Source organism: Lolium perenne, chromosome 1 (assembly GCF_019359855.2).
Source record: "Lolium perenne isolate Kyuss_39 chromosome 1, Kyuss_2.0, whole genome shotgun sequence".
Taxonomy (NCBI): domain Eukaryota; kingdom Viridiplantae; phylum Streptophyta; class Magnoliopsida; order Poales; family Poaceae; genus Lolium; species Lolium perenne.
Window position 1 is genome coordinate 244615754 of NC_067244.2, and position 15093 is coordinate 244630846.

The 15093-nt window shown below is 42.2% G+C and overlaps 1 pseudogene; it reads right to left on the bottom strand.

Moving 5' to 3' along the window:
• Nucleotides 1–3385: 3385 nt before the first annotated feature.
• LOC139834956 (uncharacterized) lies at nucleotides 3386–5247 on the bottom strand (annotated as a pseudogene).
• Between the last annotated feature and the right edge of the window lie 9846 nt (nucleotides 5248–15093).

A 15093-nucleotide genomic window follows, 5' to 3' on the forward strand; every position in this document is an offset into this window, starting at 1 on the left:
CAGATGGAACGTGGAGGATTTTATAGTCAGGAGATGTTGCGGCTAGGGTTTTGCAGGGCCAGAGATGTGGCGATTGGAAGTTGGACCGAAAGATCACGGCCGTCCGTTGCGATCATGCCATTCTTCAAAAATATTACATACTCCATCCTCTCTCTCCGTCCGCGAATAAGTGTACATCTAAGAAAGATTAGACAATTTTATTTTATAAATTTTCGTTCCACTAATTGAAGGAGAGAAATGATGATTTGTGATTGAGGTGAAGGAGAGGAATGAGGATTGGAGGATAGAACTGGGAGTGATTACGATGAGCTAATTGCATTAATTAATTGCATTGGTAGTATATAGATGTACATTTTTGTGCGACAAATTTTAAACCTAAAAATACACTTATTTGAAAACAGAGAGTGTAGATAGATAGTATTATAAACTAACACAAAATATGTGCCTTGCTACGGCTACACGGGTTTAAATTTAATCATCAATTTCATCTAAATAACATGAAGCCCTTTATTGACATTTATTAACCACTTTAACCTTTGGTTTGTCAAATGGAACTCCGCCGCCTCAAGGTACGGTTTTCATTAACTGTGATGCACCTTTATTCTCTTCTTCACGTCGGATGGGATTAAGCGTCGTGATCCGGAACCACATAGGAGAACGTGTCACTGCTTGCAGTGAACTCCATGATGAGGTCACGACGTCGGAGTTAGCTGAAGCGTTGGCATTGCGCCGTGCGCTGTCCCTCACCGGCGACGAAGGTTTTGGCAGAATAATGATGGTCTCGCACTGTCTTTCTCTGATCCAACGGGTGAACTCTTCCACCATGGATCCTAGCAGGGTTGGAGTTGTGGTGCAGGATATCAAAGCCCTCGCAAGCCATTTCGGAGTTTCATCCTTCACTCATGTTTATCGTCAGTTTAATGAGTAGGCACAAATTTTAGCTCGTTCTGCGGAACGCTTTGTTTTTCTGTTTTCAGAAACTTTGCTCCATATTGCATCCGGCAGACTCTTTGTAATGATTTGTTATGATCAATAAAGTGTCGTATTCCCCCAAAAAATATGAAAACAAATTATTTTGTTTTATACTTCAAAGTAAAGTTGAGACTTATATTTTTGTAGACGGAGGGAAAACTATAACAATTCACTCGTAATACCCTAATTAGATTTAGTTGTATTTTTTTATAAGAATGACATCATCCCATCATTACATTGCATGTTTTTTTACATGATTTTCGTAAACCTTACTAAAATATTCAAATCCTATTTTGTTTTCCTTTTTTTAGATTTTTACAAGGCCATCTTCCCTTTTCTAAATCTTAAATAAAACTAAAATAATAATATTGTTTTAGATATGTTGTAAAAAAATCTATTACATAATTTTGCAAAAAATTAAAAATATTTTTCGTTTCCCCCCTCCCAAACTCTTTTTGCTTTAGTCCTTTTCTTCTTCTGTAAATCAATGGGACAAAAGAAAAATAAAAGCAAAATAAAAAGGCCCAAATCTATTACAAAATTTTGCAAAAAATCAAAAATATTTTCTGTTTCACCTCCCAAACTCTTTTTTCTTTCGTCCTTTTCTTCTTCTGTAAATCAATGGGACAAAAGAAAAAGGCCCAACTACTCCTGGTCGAGCCGGCCCAAGGCTAGAGTTGATATTTGCAATAGGCGCATGAACCGTGCTAGAGTTGATCTTTGCAATAGGTGCATCAACCGCAGTGGAGGTGGGTCGATTCCCTTTCATCCTCGCCATTGGCTCCTCTTCTCTCTAGCCGCTATCCGCCGTTCACAGCCCAGTTGTAGGCTCCACGATCCCGCGCACGTTCCTCCCGAACGCGGTGTGCGCTGCCGGCGGTAGGTCGCTGCTTCGGTCACGGCCGGCACTCGCCACGCCGCCACGAAGCTCCCCTCGGCTGGCCTTCCCTCCTGTTGCGGCCGTCGTACACATACACGGACGCCTGAAGCCATCTATCACGTGCTTTGCTCTGTGATCGGCCACTGCCGCCACTGCCCGAAATGGTCGTTGACACCGTACAATCAGGATGTGTTTGTTAGCCCGGGTGAATCCAGAATTCCCATCCCATCCCATACCAAGCTGACCCTAGCTAGGGTGAGATGAGATTTTTAGCTGTGTTTGGCAGCCTGTATCTGTTGAGATATGATGAGTTGAGATGTTGTTTGGTGGGCTGGGTCTGTTTACCCATGCTGAACTCAGAGTTTGTTTGGTAGAATGCATGTGAGTAAGATGTGATTACCCTGACTTATGTGAGTAAAATGTGATTACCCTGGCTTGGTGAGATCAGCACACAAACGTTTTCAAATTTCATTCATTACGTCATAAATTCAAAACAGAAGCAAGTATGCAGCACGAAAATCTCTAAAATGATATATTACCAAGGCTCTCTACAGTACATAATTCAACATGTCTACAGCAGCAAAAGCTAACATAGAAAATACGTCCAAATATTACCGAGTCTGCATCATATAATATACTAGGCATTACAAAAAATATAGATTTTGATGTTGCATCAACTCACACCATCTCAAACTAGATCCGTATTTTTCTCTATGATACGCTTGAACGAGGTTTCACGAACAGCAGCTTCCATTTTGATGAAATTAAGGCCTTTACCCTTATGCTCCGTCAAATAATCCAAAACAGCCAACCGTTCATCCATGTCGAAATTGGTAAGGTCCATAACCGTTTTGCACAAATCAGGGTGTGTTTCAGTATGGCAAGTGTTATTGATAGCACCAGCAACATCACGCAATGCATCAGACATGTTGTTTACCTGAATTGCATCTTCGTCATGTAAAACCCGCTTCCTCTTTTTACTATTTGTTGAGGCAGAAGGTGAAGGAGTAGTTGCTCCGAGGCCTTGAGCTCCAAAGTCGAAGGGGATTTCTCCTTGTGCAGAACCTTCACCACTGGTTTCTCCACCCTCCAAATCAATAGGTTTTTCTAGACCCTCAACGTCAATGAGTTTCCCTAAAGGCTCATTAGATCCCATTACAAACCTTCATGTGGCTAGCTTATTGGCAAAGCAAGCTTCCATGTATTCATAGTTCACAAGTGGTGTGTTTAAAAATTCAGCATCATTAGGAGTATCCTACATATATCATCAACAAAAATACATTTCAGCACTATAAAAACATAGCACCAACAAATTTCAGCAGTGAAACAATGGTTTTTTGGACATACCTGGGTATGTCCCAAGTAATGTTGGTCTTCTAAAACAATCATCTTCTGATCATCATCCCAAAGTGCCCCGCTTAGAAGCCTCAGTTTCTCGATTCTTTGATACCAGATCTTCCACTTGCGGAGATGATTGGTTACTTGGGTAGTTGTCACATCGTAACCGACGAGTTGGGTCAAAGCTTTTGCTGCTTATCCAATATGGATCTCTTTGAATCCTTTATCGGTCTTGACACCTTTTGCTGCAATGTCGGTGAGACATCGCATCATGCATGCTGACATCATAGGGGTCCAAGTCATAACCTTCGGAGCCTTCTTTTTTGTATCACCTACTTCTGGAACTTCATGCTCAATTTCAGCCATCTACACGAAAATGCAGCACCAATATCATGCTCAATTTCCAGCAATAATAAAATAGTTCCAGCAGTAAATATAGTCATTTTAGCACCAAAATGAGTAATTCCAGCAAATAGTATGCATATTCCAGCAGTATATATAGACAGTTCAACACCAAAATGGGTAATTCCAGCAAATAGTATGCATATTCCAGCACAAAAGTTACACATTTCAGCACCATATTGACATATTACACCACCAAAATGCAACAGCACAAAAGTTACACATTTCAGCACCATATTCATATATTACAGCACCAAAATGCAAGTTCCAGCAAGTTCTAGCAATAATAAAGTAGTTCCAGCGCTGAAGTTACAACATGATAAATCAAATGTGTGCTGCCCCCCTATTCGCCCACATCACTTCGGCAAATTCATTCTTCTTTGCTTTCCAAGATGCATTATCGTAAGCAATGTCGTGGTGGTCTTCATTGTTGGGTTCGGGTTCCCATGTCTCCTCCGGTGGGAAATATTCATCCTCCCCAAATTGAAGGATCCAATTATGGAGAATGGCACAAGCTATTACTACTTTAACTTGGGTCTTGTAGGGATGGAATGGCTTATTGTAAACAAATTTCCACCGATTCTTATACGTAGCAAAAGCTCTTTCAAATGTTATCCTTAGAGAAGAGTGTCTCAAGTTGAACAATTCTTTATAGTTTTCAGGATGATTCCCTGCACCATACTTCTTCAAGTGGTACCTTGTCCTACAGTATGGTGGAAGGAAACCCGGTCTCACAGCATACCCAACGTCAACAAGATAGAATTTTCCTACGAAATTCAAACTATTAGGTACATAAAAAACTATTAAAAAATATGTGGCTGCTTGGTTTAAATTGTTACCTGGAGGTAATGACAACCCATCATCCCTCTCCACAGCATCCGCAAGTATGAGAGCATCATGGGTTGACCCCTCCCAACCAGCAAGTATATAGGTAAACCTTAAATCGAAGTCTACCGTAGCCATAACATTTTGGGTAGTACCATCTTTTCTACCCCTAAAGGCGGCCGAGATATTTGTTGGGACTCTAGCCATGACATGTGTTCCATCAATTTCTCCAATACAATCCTAGTTCATAAATATGTAAGTATGAGTGGAGGGAGGATGAGATGAATATATAGAGTTTTCTAAATAAAAGTAGATTACCGTGAAGTAAGGATTGAAGCGGGTGTTTTCCTGAATTTTAGGGTGTATATTACTGGAGGGAGGACGGATCATCTCACCTCGCAACTCTCCAACAGCATACAACACAACCTTAAAATACCTACTTATTACTTCAATAGATCTTCTAAAAATCGGTTGAAGAGCTCGAAACCTTGTGTTGTGGCCAACTACCAGGAGAAACATGGCTACTTGTTCCTCAATGGAAGTATGAATACTATCTTTCAATAATTCTCTCTCTCTAAACAAATTGCACAAGCGAAAAAAAAGGGAGCTCTTTTCATTCTAAGCTGATTTGAGCAATTTATGTCGGTAGAATGATAGATATATCTCAAGTTTGATTCCCTAGCTATACACATATCAATCCTACGACCTAATAACATTGGAGTTTGGTTTCTAGCTCTCTTTGAGATAAAAATCATGTAAGCTCCCAATGCAGCTGCAAGGCCGGCTGCTTGCACGATTAGTTGACGTCATTTTTTGGCCAAATCATCCATCTAAAGAAACAAAAACAACTCATTTTCACATACTGGAATGAAACAAACAGGACATACCAAGTATTCATCATGCATACAATTGCATAGAACCTTACCCCTATGATAACCCACAAGTATAGGGGATCGCAGCAGTCTTCGCGGGTAGTAAAACCCAATTTATTGATTCGACACAAGGGGAGACAAAGAATACTTGAAAGCCTTAACAACGGAGTTGTCAATTCAGTTGCACCTGGAAACAGACTTGCTCGCAAGAGTTTATCAGTAGTAATAGTTTTATAGCAGTAGCAGTAGTGAAATAACAGCAGCAGAGTAACAGAGACAGCAGTAGTGATTATAGTAAACAGCAGGATTAAAATACTGTAGGCACGGGGACGGATAACGGGGCGTTGCATGGATGAGAGAAACTCATGTAACAATCAAAGCAGGGGCATTTGCAGATAATAATAAAACGGTATCCAAGTACTAATCAATCAATAGGCATGTGTTCCATATATAGTCGTACGTGCTCGCAATGAGAAACTTGTACAACATCTTTTGTCCTACCAGTCGGTGGCAGCCGGGCCTCAAGGGAATCTACTGGATATTAAGGTACTCCTTTTAATAGAGTACCGGAGCAAAGCATTAACACTCCGTGAACACATGTGATCCTCACATCACTACCATCCCCTCCGGTTGTCCCGATTTCTGTCACTTCGGGGCCATTGGTTCCGGACAGCGACATGTGTATACAACTTGCAGGTAAGATCATAAACAACGAATATCTTCATGAATCAATAACATGTTCAGATCTGAGATCATGGCACTCGGGCCCTAGTGACAAGCATTAAGCATAACAAGTTGCAACAATATCATAAAAGTAACATCTACGGATACTAGGCACCATGCCCTAACAATCTTATGACTATTACATGACCAATCTCATCCAATCCCTACCATCCCCTTCAGCCTACAGCGGGGGAATTACTCACACATGGATGGGGGAAACATGGCTGGTCGATGGAGAGGCGTCGGTGGTGATGGTGGCGATGATCTCCTCCAATTCCCCATCCCGGCGGAGTGCCAGAACGAAGACTTCTGGCTCCTGAGAAGGAGTTTCGCGATGTGGCGGCGTTCTGGAGGGTTTCTGGCGACTTCGACTTCTCTCCGTGCGTTTTTAGGTCGAGGCCGATAAGTAGTCCGAAGGAGGGCGTCAGAGGCCGGCCGAGGGGGCCACACGCTAGGGCCGCGCGCCCCCCCTCCTGGCCCGCGCCGCCCTAGGGTGTGGGGCCCTCGGGCCTCCACCTGACTTGCCCTTCTGGCTCCGTGAGTCTTCTGGAAAAATAGGACCTTTCGTATAAATTCCGAGGATTTTCCTGAAAGTTGGATTTCTGCACAAAAACGAGACACCAGAACAGTTCTGCTGAAAACAGCGTTAGTCCGCGTTAGTTGCATCCAAAATACACAAATTAGAGGCAAAATAATAGCAAAAGTGTTCGGGAAAGTAGATACGTTTTGGACGTATCACCCTACTGTCCCCAACATTAAAATCTGAAGATATCAGATGTAACCCACAGTTTTTTGCAAAGAAACAGAGGGAGAGAACTACCTCAGATGCCTCAATTGGAGAAGGGGACGGGGTGGTGCCGTCAGTAGAAGAGAACGGCGTGGTAGCCGTGCAGATCGGGTCCTGGTGGTGCAGCTCCTACCAGTTGCCGGCGTGGTGGCGGTGCCGAACGACGCAGAGGATGGCTTGCTGCAGGCGGGACCGGCGGTGGTCGACCTGGTCCGGTGGGGCGGCTGGCCGTCGGCGGCGTCAACGAGGAGCCGCGGGGCGGCGGGGCTGCTGGCTGATGTCTACGCCCCCTCCTTTTCCTGTAGACAGTGTTGGGCCTCCAAGAGCAGAGGTTTGTAGAACAGCAGCAAGTTTCCCTTAAGTGGATCACCCAAGGATTATCGAACTCAGGGAGGAAGAGGTCAAAGATATCCCTCTCATGCAACCCTGCAACCACAAAGCAAGAAGTCTCTTGTGTCCCCAACACACCTAATAGGTGCACTAGTTCGGCGAAGAGATAGTGAAATACAGGTGGTGTAAATAAGCAGTAGCAACGGCACCAGAAAAGTGCTTTGCCCAGACAAGAAACAAGCGGTAGTAACGCAAAGAGTAGTAATGCAAGAAACAAGAAACAAGCAGCGATAGCAGTATTTAGGAACAAGGCCTAGGGATCATACTTTCACTAGTGGACACTCTCAACATTGATCACATAACAGAATAGATAAATGCATACTCTACACTCTCTTGTTGGATGATGAACACATTGCGTAGGATTACACGAACCCTCAATGCCGGAGTTAACAAGCTCCACAATTCAATGTTCATATTTAAATAACCTTAGAGTGCACGAAAGATCAACACGACTAAACCAAGTACTAACATAGCATGCACACTGTCACCTTCACACTATGTAGGAGGAATAGATCACATCAATACCATCATAGCAATAGTTAACTTCATAATCTACAAGAGATCATAATCATAGCCTAAGCCAAGTACTAACACGGATGCACACACTGTCACCATTACACCGTGCAGGAGGAATAAAACTACTTTAATAACATCACTAGAGTAGCACATAGATAAATTGTGATACAAAACACATTGCAATCATAAAGAGATATAAATAAGCACTTCACTATGCTCTTCATAACAGTGAATAAGTATTCTGTGAAATATAGCCTAAGAGACCCACACGGTGCACACACTGTCACCTTTACACACGTGGGACAAGGAGTCTCCGGAGATCACATAAGTAAAATTCACTTGACTAGCATAACGACATCTAGATTACAAGCATCATCATATGAATCTCAATCATGTAAGGCAGCTCATGAGATTATTGTATTGAAGTACATAGGAGAGAGATGAACCACATAGCTACCGGTACAGCCCCGAGCCTCGATGGAGAACTACTCCCTCCTCATGGGAGACAGCAGCGTTGATGAAGATGGCGGTGGTGTCGATGGAGGAGCCTTCCGGGGGCACTTCCCCGTCCCGGCGGCGTGCCGGAACAGAGACTCCTGTCCCCGCATCTTGGCTTCGCGATGGCGGCGGCTCTGGAAGGTTTCTCGTACCGTGGCTTTTCCGTATCGAGGTTTTAGGTCGAGGGGCTTTATATAGGCGAAGAGGCGGCGTCAGAAGGTCGAAGGGGCGCCGACACAATAGGGGGGCGCGGGCCACCCCTAGGCCGCGCCGGCCTATGGTTTGGTGGGCCTGTGTCCCCTCTCTGGCGGTTCTCGTGTGTTCTGGATGCTTCCGGGCAAAATAGGAACCTGGGTGTTGATTTCGTCCAATTCCGAGAATATTTCTTTACTAGGATTTCTGAAACCAAAAACAGCAGAAAACAAAGAATCGGCACTTCGGCATCTTGTTAATAGGTTAGTTCCAGAAAATGCACGAATATGACATAAAGTGTGCATAAAACATGTAGATATCATCAATAATGTGGCATGGAACATAAGAAATTATCGATACGTCGGAGACGTATCAGCATCCCCAAGCTTAGTTTCTGCTCGTCCCGAGCAGGTAAACGATAACAAAGATAATTTCTGGAGTGACATGCCATCATAAACTTGATCATATTGTAAACATATGTAATGAATGCAGCGATCAAAACAATGTATATGACATGAGTAAACCAGTGAATCATACAGCAAAGACTTTTCATGAATAGTACTTAAAGACAAGCATCAATAAGTCTTGCATAAGAGTTAACTCATAAAGAAATAATTCATAGTAAAGCATTGAAGCAACACAATGGAAGATTAAGTTTCAGCGGTTGCTTTCAACTTGTAACAAGTATATCTCATGGATAGTTGTCAACATAAAGTAATATAACAAATGCAATATGCAAGTATGTAGGAATCAATGCACAATTCACACAAGTGTTTGCTTCTTGAGATGGAGAGAAATAGGTGAACTGACTGAACATAAAAGTAAAAGAATGGTCCTTCAAAGAGGAAAGCATCGATTGCTATATTTGTGCTAGAGCTTTGATTTTGAAAACAAGAAACAATTTTGTCAACGGTAGTAATAAAGCATATGTATCATGTAAATTATATCCTACAAGTTGCAAGCCTCATGCATAGTATACTAATAGTGCCCGCACCTTGTCCTAATTAGCTTGGATTACCGGGATTATCGCAATGCACATGTTTTAACCAAGTGTCACAAAGGGGTACCTCTATGCCGCCTGTACAAAGGTCTAAGGAGAAAGCTCGCATTGGATTTCTCGCTATTGATTATTCTCAACTTAGACATCCATACCGGGACAACATAGACAACAGATAATGGACTCCTCTTTTATGCATAAGCATGTAGCAACAATTAATTTTCTCATATGAGATTGAGGATATATGTCCAAAACTGAAACTTCCACCATGGATCATGGCTTTCGTTAGCGGCCCAATGTTCTTCTCTAACAATATGCATGCTCCAACCATAAGGTGGTAGATCGCTCTTACTTCAGACAAGACGAATATGCATAGCAACTCACATGATATTCAACAAAGAGTAGTTGATGGCGTCCCCAGGAACATGGTTATCGCACAACGAGCAACTTAATAAGAGATAAAGTGCATAAGTACATATTCAATACCACAATAGTTTTTAGGCTATTTGTCCCATGAGTTATATATTGCAAAGGTAGAGGATAGAAATTTAAAGGTAGCACTCAAACAATTTACTTTGGAATGGCGGAGAAATACCATGTAATAGGTAGATATGGTGGACACAAATGGCATAGTGGTTGGCTCAAGGATTTTGGATGCATGAGAAGTAATCCCTCTCGATACAAGGTTTAGGCTAGCAAGGCTATTTGAAACAAACACAAGGATGAAGCGGTGCAGCAAAACTCACATAAAAGACATATTGTAAACATTACAAGAATCTACACCGTCTTCCTTGTTGTTCAAAACTCAATACTAGAAATTATCTAGACTTTAGAGAGACCAAATATGCAAACCAAATTAGCAAGCTCTAGGTGTTTCTTCATTAATGGGTGCAAAGTATATGATGCAAGAGCTTAAACATGAGCACAACAATTGCCAAGTATCAAATTATTCAAGACATTTTAGAATTACTACATGTAGCATTTTTCAATTCCAACCATATAACAATTTAACGAAGAAGAAACTTCACCATGAATATTATGAGTAAAGCCTAAGGACATACTTGTCCATATGCAACAGCGGAGCGTGTCTCTCTCCCATACAGTGAATGCTAGGATCCATTTATTCAAACAAAACAAAAAACAAAAACAAACCGACGCTCCAAGCAAAGCACATAAGCTGTGATGGAATAAAAATATAGTTTCAGGGGAGGAACCTGATAATGTTGTCGATGAAGAAGGGGATGCCTTGGGCATCCCCAAGCTTAGACGCTTGAGTCTTCTTGATATATGCAGGGTGAACCACCGGGGCATCCCCAAGCTTAGAGCTTTCACTCTCCTTGATCATAGTATATCATCCTCCTCTCTTGACCCTTGAAAACTTCCTTCACACCAAACTCGAAACAAACTCACTAGAGGGTTAGTGCATAATCAAAAACTCACATGTTCAGAGGTGACACAATCATTCTTAACACTTCTGGACATTTCTCAAAGCTACTGGAAGTCAATGGAACAAAGAAATCCATCCCACATAGCAAAAGAGGCAATGCGAAATAAAAGGCAGAATCTGTCAAAACAGAACAGTCCGTAAAGACGAATTTTATTGAGGCACCAGACTTGCTCAAATGAAAATGCTCAATTTGAATGAAAGTTGCGTACATATCTGAGGATCACTCACGTAAATTGGCATAATTTTCTGAGTTACCTACAGAGAATTTTGCCCAGATTCGTGACAGCAAAGAAATCTGTTTCTGCGCAGTAATCCAAATCTAGTATGAACCTTTACTATCAAAGACTTTACTTGGCACAACAAAACACAAAACTAAGATAAGGAGAGGTTGCTACAGTAGTAAACAACTTCCAAGACACAAATATAAAACAAAGTACTGTAGCAAAATAACACGTGGGTTATCTCCCAAGAAGTTCTTTCTTTATAGCCATTAAGATGGGCTCAGCAGTTTTAATGATGCACTCGCAAGAAATAGTATTTGAAGCAAAAGAGAGCATCAAGAGGCAAATTCAAAACACATTTAAGTCTAACATGCTTCCTATGCATAGGAATCTTGTAAATAAACAAATTCAAGAAGCATAATGCAACAAGCATAGAAAGATAAAACAAGTGTAGCTTCAAAAATTTCAGCACATAGAGAGGTGTTTTAGTAACATGAAAATTTCTACAACCATATTTTCCTCTCTCATAATAATATTCAGTAGCATCATGAGCAAACTCAACAATATAACTATCACATAAAGCATTCTTATCATGAGTCTCATGCATAAAATTATTACTCTCCTCATAAGCATAATCAATTTTATTAGTAATAGTGGGAGCAAATTCAACAAAGTAGCTATCATTATATATAGGAGGCATATTGTAATCATAATCAAATTTATCCTCCATAACAGGTGGTAACAAAAGACTACTATCATTATAATCATCATAAATAGGAGGCAAAGTATCATCAAAGTAAATTTCCTCCTCATTGCCCGGGGGACTAAAAATATCATGCTCATCAAAGCCAGCTTCCCCAAGCTTAGAATTTTCCATAGCATTAGCAACAATAGTGTTCAAAGTATTCATATTAATAACATTCCCATTAGCATGCATATAAAGTTCCATGGGTTTTTTAATTTTCTCTTCAAACACATCATGTCCTAATTCAAGATAAAGTTCATAAAGATCTCTCATATTTTTGTTGTTTTGCATTATGCCTAACTAGTGTAAACAAGAAACAAAAAGATGCAATTGCAGGATCTAAAGGAAATAGCTTCGAGCACAAACACAATGGTGCCAGAAAAGTACTGTTACCTGGAACCGAAGTATGAGTGCCTTTTACCTTTCCTCCCCGGCAACGGCGCCAGAAAATAGCTTGATGTCTACGCCCCCTCCTTTTCCTGTAGACAGTGTTGGGCCTCCAAGAGCAGAGGTTTGTAGAACAGCAGCAAGTTTCCCTTAAGTGGATCACCCAAGGTTTATCGAACTCAGGGAGGAAGAGGTCAAAGATATCCCTCTCATGCAACCCTGCAACCACAAAGCAAGAAGTCTCTTGTGTCCCCAACACACGTAATAGGTGCACTAGTTCGGCGAAGAGATAGTGAAATACAGGTGGTGTAAATAAGCAGTAGCAACGGCACCAGAAAAGTGCTTTGCCTAGGACAGTAAACAAGCAGTAGTAACGCAGCAGTAGTAACGCAGTAAAACAGTAAACAAGCAGCGATAGCAGTATTTAGGAACAAGGCCTAGGGATCATACTTTCACTAGTGGACACTCTCAACATTGATCACATAACAGAATAGATAAATGCATACTCTACACTCTCTTGTTGGATGATGAACACATTGCGTAGGATTACACGAACCCTCAATGCCGGAGTTAACAAGCTCCACAATTCAATGTTCATATTTAAATAACCTTAGAGTGCACGAAAGATCAACATGACTAAACCAAGTACTAACATAGCATGCACACTGTCACCTTCACACTATGTAGGAGGAATAGATCACATCAATACCATCATAGCAATAGTTAACTTCATAATCTACAAGAGATCATAATCATAGCCTAAGCCAAGTACTAACACGGATGCACACACTGTCACCATTACACCGTGCAGGAGGAATAAAACTACTTTAATAACATCACTAGAGTAGCACATAGATAAATTGTGATACAAAACACATTGCAATCATAAAGAGATATAAATAAGCACTTCACTATGCTCTTCATAACAGTGAATAAGTATTCTGTGAAATATAGCCTAAGAGGCCCACACGGTGCACACACTGTCACCTTTACACACGTGGGACAAGGAGTCTCCGGAGATCACATAAGTAAAATTCACTTGACTAGCATAACGACATCTAGATTACAAGCATCATCATATGAATCTCAATCATGTAAGGCAGCTCATGAGATTATTGTATTGAAGTACATAGGAGAGAGATGAACCACATAGCTACCGGTACAGCCCCGAGCCTCGATGGAGAACTACTCCCTCCTCATGGGAGACAGCAGCGTTGATGAAGATGGCGGTGGTGTCGATGGAGGAGTGATACGTCTCCAACGTATCGATAATTTCTTATGTTCCATGCCACATTATTGATGTTATCTACATGTTTTATGCACACTTTATGTCATATTCGTGCATTTTCTGGAACTAACCTATTAACAAGATGCCGAAGTGCCGCTTGTTTGTCTGCTGTTTTTGGTTTCAGAAATCCTAGTAACGAAATATTCTCGGAATTGGACGAAATCAACGCCCAGGGTCCTATTTTGCCACGAAGCTTCCAGAAGTCCGAAGAGGAGACGAAGAGGGGCCACGAGGGGGCCACACCCTAGGGCGGCGCGGCCCCCCTTGGCCGCGCGGCCCTGTGGTGTGGGGCCCTCGTGCCGCCTCTTGACCTGCCCTTCCGCCTACAAATAGCCTCCGTCGCGAAACCCCCGGACCGAGAGCCACGATACGGAAAACCCATCGAGACGCCGCCGCCGCCGATCCCATCTCGGGGATCCAGGAGATCGCTCCCGGCACTCGTCGGAGAGGGGATTCATCTCCCGGAGGACTCTACGCCGCCATGGTCGCCTCCCCGAGTGATGTGTGAGTAGTCTACCCCTGGACTATGGGTCCATAGCAGTAGCTAGATGGTTGTCTTCTCCCATTGTGCTTCATTGTCGGATCTTGTGAGCTGCCTAACATGATCAAGATCATCTATCTGTAATTCTATATGTTGCGTTTGTTGGGATCCGATGAATAGAGAATACTTGTTATGTTGATTATCAAAGTTATATCTATGTGTTGTTTATGATCTTGCATGCTCTCCGTTACTAGTAGATGCTCTGGCCAAGTAGATGCTTGTAACTCCAAGAGGGAGTATTTATGCTCGATAGTGGGTTCATGCCTGCATTGACACCTGGGACAGTGACAGAAAGTTCTAAGGTTGCGTTGTGCTGTTGCCACTAGGGATAAAACATTGATGCTATGTCTAAGGATGTAGTTGTTGATTACATTACGCACCATACTTAATGCAATTGTCTGTTGCTTTGCAACTTAATACTGGAGGGGGTTCGGATGATAACCTGAAGGTGGACTTTTTAGGCATAGATGCAGTTGGATGGCGGTCTATGTACTTTGTCGTAATGCCCAATTAAATCTCACTATACTCATCATGATATGTATGTGCATGGTCATGCCCTCTTTATTTGTCAATTGCCCAACTGTAATTTGTTCACCCAACATGTTGTTTATCTTATGGGAGAGACACCTCTAGTGAACTGTGGACCCCGGTCCAATTCTCTTTACTGAAATACACCCATCTGCAACATACTGTTCTACTGTTTTCTGCAAACAATCATCTTCCACACAATACGGTTAATCCTTTGTTACAGCAAGCCGGTGAGATTGACAACCTCACTGTTTCGTTGGGGCAAAGTACTTTGGTTGTGTTGTGCAGGTTCCACGTTGGCGCCGGAATCTCTGGTGTTGCGCCGCACTACATCCCGCCGCCATCAACCTTCAACGTGCTTCTTGGCTCCTACTGGTTCGATAACCTTGGTTTCATACTGAGGGAAACTTGCCGCTGTACGCATCACACCTTCCTCTTGGGGTTCCCAACGGACGCGTGTTGAACGCGTATCAAGCAGCTTTTTCTGGCGCCGTTGCCGGGGAGATCAAGACACGCTGCAAGGGGAGTCTCCACTTCTCAATCT